The 5,025-nt window shown below is 54.1% G+C and overlaps 1 pseudogene; it reads left to right on the top strand.

Annotated features, from left to right (window-relative positions):
• The first annotated feature begins 3,032 nt into the window (after positions 1-3,032).
• LOC123404860 lies at positions 3,033-4,761 on the top strand (annotated as a pseudogene).
• The last annotated feature ends 264 nt before the right edge of the window (positions 4,762-5,025 follow it).

Here is a 5,025-nt window from a genome sequence, read left to right as displayed (position 1 = left end):
TGGATGATGGGGACGCCCTTAATTCAGTCGGAACTGTGTAAGGGCTTTGTCCTCTATGAAGGGTAGTCCTTGGATAGGACCTATAGGGCAGACCTATGCCCCTACCTTGGAGTATAACCCATCAACGGCCGTGCCGATCGTCCCCGTCAAACCGTCCCTCGACTCAACGGCATATTTACTCGTGTACGGCCTTAAGTTGACGTCCCACGTCACTGGCTTTTAACACGGATGCTGGGTGACATCGTGCCGATTAATAATTCCGCTGGGTCTGTAGTCTGAACGTACAATGGCTGCATGGCGCTGCACCGGCATGGCGCAGCGACGCAGGCTGGCTGGTTTAAAGCCATGAAGAAGAAGAGGTCAGCAGATAGATTCTTTGCAACTTAACTTATGCGTTTGGCCCTTGTCTCTAGCTTGTCTAGCTAAAACATCGGTACAGCGCTGCTACTACTACTACTAGGCCTGCTTTATGTTAATTCTAGCGGTACACGTGGCTGCACTGTCCGACCACATCGTCATCATTCTCGATGTCCCTTCAACGGCAGAAGGATAACATTGTCCTGCATGGTGTGGAGGGACGTCGCGGCAAGAGCAAACACCGCCAGCGGAGCTCTGCCGGAAGCCTTGCCCCCGTCGGGGTTAGTGTAGGAGTTGCTAACCGACCACTCATCGTCGATCTTGGCAAGCTCAACGTCAAGGTGTCAAGGCGGCGAGTGGTTTTCTCCACACTGGTGACGTCAGCAATGCTACATAAATGTTTTACGTAATGTGTTATATGGACCAATCAAATTAAAGTTTGAAGGATGAAGCGCCCCCACCTCCTGAAAATCTGAAGGGGCAAAGTTAATTAGTTAGGAGGCTTACGTTAGTCTTCGTAAAGCTTACATAGATGCAGCATTTTCGCTGGTGTGACGGGGGCGGTTGAGGGCCCATGCGGCGGCTAGGTCCCGGTCGTTTCGGACACATTCTAGACATTGGCGAACGTGGAGCGGCGAGCTGCGTTGTGCCGGTCATATCGCGCCTGTTACCTGGCCGCTTCAAAGAAAAGATGCAAAATATTTGGAGTCCACCTCTGCATGAAACGGTGCTAAACTGATTACTACCGAATTCAAAAGACATAGGAAAGTGCTTAAAATACGAAGCCGAAGTATTTCAAACCATGCCGGAATTATTGAAGCCATAACGCAGTCATTCTGATGTGGGGATATGTTTGAAGAATTTAGAGATCTCTCGCTCATGGAGCAAAACTATGGTAGATACATGCTTAAAAGTCTCGCCTTCCAAAGAATTTACTGGAGACAAAGAGCAACAATAAGATGGGTAAATTTTGGTGATGAAAACTCAAAATTCTTCTAAACCAAAGCCACTTCCATTCTTTCAAATACAGGCATAATTTCCTGCAGATGCTTCAAGATGACCAAGGCAATGAGAAAACAAAACACTTTCCCGAGGTTGCAATGATCTCGGAAGCATTTACAGGAAATCTTGGGAAGACTGCTCACAGTTTAGACCCACTGATCGAGCAATATTTTCTTTGACGTCGACCTGTATTTTAACGGCTATTTTACAAGTCAATGCATTATACCGGAATTGTTAGAGAAGATCTTAGGTTATGTAGGATACTACTAACAGAGATAGGAGCTGCTGCCCTGCAGCAGGCGACGCGGGTATTGCGTTCATCCATATCGATGCATGGGTGATGGAGGGATGGAACCACAGGTGCTGCTGCATCTCTGACCTTTGCTTTGCCTGTGACTGTGATCCATGGGCGGTCCAAACCAACGGCGAAATGGACGGCATGCCACGCACAGACGCAGGTACCATCAGGGAGGCCCACGTAGGCAGGCAGGCGTGCGTCACTCTGTACAAGCAGTCAACTATAGTAGTGCTGAGGAAGTAGGGTCATGTCCCATGTATACTGACCAAGAGGCAGGCTTGAATGGACACATTTCAATCCATGGAGCCCTCTCCCACCCAAGTGGCACCCATGCATGTCACCACCACCATGCTGGCCGGCCATGGCCCAAGGAGAGGCTCTGCCACGACATGCGTAAGGTGACGTCAACGTCTGCACCATGGAATGGATGCAGCGAGGGAGGGCCCCCTTTCATTTCCTTTTTCAACGACGGAGCCGTTTCGCCTCCCGGTCCTTGCTGTGCCCCGTTATTACTCATCTTTAACTTGCTTTCGGACCGACCCCTTCGTTTTTAAACACAAGTCTTTTACAGATTCTAATTTAAATTACGTACAAAGCAAAATGGGAATTTATATTTTAAACTGCATTTATATTCATCCGCATGTGGTTCATATTCAAATCTCTTAAAGAATATATATTTAAAAATGAAGGGAGTAGATAAAAAGCTTCGAAATAAGGGAAGGGAGTTGCTTCTAGTGAGAGTTTCTTCTATTAGAGCAACTTCACCATTTCGACAATGTGTGTCTGTTTATGCTATAACGAATATAAAACTTAGCCCCACGCGCCTTATCAAAAGGACACGTGATCATTTTTTGTCCGTCGGACGACCGATTTTTAATCCAAATTTGGTCTGATTGCGTCGGCGTGCGGCGGACGCGCGTGTCACTCGCCTACTCCTTTCCCCGGCCCACCAGTCTGAGACACATATGCCATTCTCTTCCTCCCATCGACAGCAAGCTTCCGACCTTCCCTCCTCGTTGTCGCCGCCATGTTTTGGTGTCATCATCGGCAGAACCTACCCCACATATCTCCCCCGCGGCACGACACCTTAACACGTCGTCGCTACCATAGCCTCGCCGTCGGGCCACCGTAGCTTCCACCAGACGTCGGCGCAAGCACCACCCCTCAGATGTCGGGCGGCTTAAATAGCTGGCCCCGACCTCAGACGGGGAGCCGAAGCAGCGCCACGCGGCGTTCACACCGCGTCGGCGGTCGAGGCGTCCGACGGACCGTCGGGTTTCCCGGCGAGTCCGCATGGGGCCAAGTCGCCAAGCCAAGATGACGGATGTGCCCGGGCACCCGGGCTCACCCATATCCGCCAATATTTGGGTTGGAAATGGGGTGTCGGTCAACCAGGGCTTCTGAGGTTGGTTTGAAAGGCCCGTCTGGATCGCATTTTCGTAATCGGACAGTGATCGGACGGCCTGCTGAGGCATGTGAAGGAGGTTTAAGTGGTCCGGATGCAGATGCTCTAAGGCCAACTCTAAGGCATGATCCCAATCAGACGTCCGTTCAGTTCGGATCTTATCCATTTGAGACTGTAATACGGACATACGTGATCAATTTTGCCCATCCGTAATCTGTGTATCCAAATTAAAAGTTTTCTTAAGAAAAAAGGGGGTGGACGTCCAGCGAAAAGTGACAGCAACGATAGACGGAAGGGAAAACGTGTAGATGTATAGGGTTTCATTGTAAGCAGTCAGCTTAAATTGCCAGGCTAGGATAGCATGCGGCCCACCGGAACAGCCCCACGCGACGACGGAAGAGGCCTCCATCAGACATCCATGTGGCACCTGAACGTTGGTCTGATGAAGCGGGAGGCCCCTTCTTCGGCCTCCCGCGCCGCCGCCCGTTCGTCCCCTTCGTGCTCCGCTACCCGACCCTCTTCCGCCTCTTCCAGGCCCCCATCTCCCGCCCCCTCTCACCCTCCCTCCCTCCCTCTTCACCCTCGCAGTCGTGCTTACCCCTGCCGCCCACGCACTCGCCGCCCACGCACTCGCCGCCCACCGCGGGGCCGAGCTCGCGCCCGGCCTCGCGGACAAGGTCCACCGCCTCCTCCTCATGACCCCGAGGGGCAGCCTCCTGGTGTCCAAGCTCGCGCACATCGCCCCCGACCTCGGCCTCACCATGGACTTCCGCGCCACGTTCTGCCCCCGTCACCCGGGCATCTTCAACTTCGCAAACACCTCCCACGGCCACGCGCTCCAGCTGGTCGACCCGCCGCCGCACCCTTCACCGCTCCCTCCGCCGCTCCGCCCCGCCGTCCGGCCCTACCGCCTCATCGACCGGCCACGGAGGTTCCCGCACCTACCGCTCCGCCGCGGGCTCAACCTCCACCGCGCGCACCGGACTACCTTCTCTGGTTCCACACCCTGCCCGAGGCCTCCCCGTTCGAGCCGCTGGAGGAGGGCGCGAGCGCGGAGACGGCGGAGCGGCGGACGTGCGCGGTGGTGCGGGAGGTGCTGGCGATGACGGTGGAGAAGTGGACGCTGGTGGACCACCTCACGCACTTCCGTAGGGACTTCGGGCTGCCCAACCGGTTGCGCGCGCTGCTGGTGCGCCACCCGGAGCTGTTCTACGTGAGCATCAAGGGCGTGCGGCATTCGTCCTTCCTGGTGGAGGCGTTCGACGACGACGGAAGGCTTCCGGTGGAGGATGGCATGCTGGTTGGGAGGGACCGGCTGGAGGAGCTTGTCCGGGAGGGCAAGAAGATCAGACGGGCTCGAAAGAAGGGTGTTTTTTCCGGTTGATGGCGGCGACACTGATGAAGATGATGAGGAAGATGATAATGTAGCAGAGGGTTCATCAGCGGTGGATGGTGAATTCGGGGACCTGTTTGAACAAGAGAATGTCGCTGGAGAAGACTGGAATGAGGTGGGTGATGAAGGCGGAATCGAGGGGGCGACGAAGAAGAGGATCCTGATTCGGATGCCATGGAGGAGTTTTGGGTGAAGAAAGCTGCAGAGGAGGGGCTGGTTGACAGTGGCAGCGAGCATGATGTTTGGTGAGGAGTGTCGAGATGCTAGGATTTTTGCACATGGTGTTAATGAGGACCACGGATTGCTCGAGCGCATTGTTCTCAGCAATCTTCAGTAGCCGGATCTGGGGCGGTGGTGCGCGGGGACGGAGGTGAGCATTGGAGGAGTTGGGGACGGCGACGCACGGCGCCGTGGCAGGGGGTGGTGGCGTTGGCGCTGGAGATAGGAGGTAAGGTCGTGGGTGGTCTGGTTTTTTTTTCTCCCGCACATACCGATTTAGCTTCACTTATCAATTGGATTGCTGATTAATTTTATAAAACACCAAGGACTTTTTTTAAATCATCGCCGTGG

This window comes from Hordeum vulgare, chromosome 6H (genome assembly GCF_904849725.1).
Source record: "Hordeum vulgare subsp. vulgare chromosome 6H, MorexV3_pseudomolecules_assembly, whole genome shotgun sequence".
Taxonomy (NCBI): Eukaryota; Viridiplantae; Streptophyta; class Magnoliopsida; order Poales; family Poaceae; genus Hordeum; species Hordeum vulgare.
The sequence above is the reverse complement of the archived record's forward strand: the minus strand, read 5'-3'. Positions and strand labels throughout refer to the sequence as shown.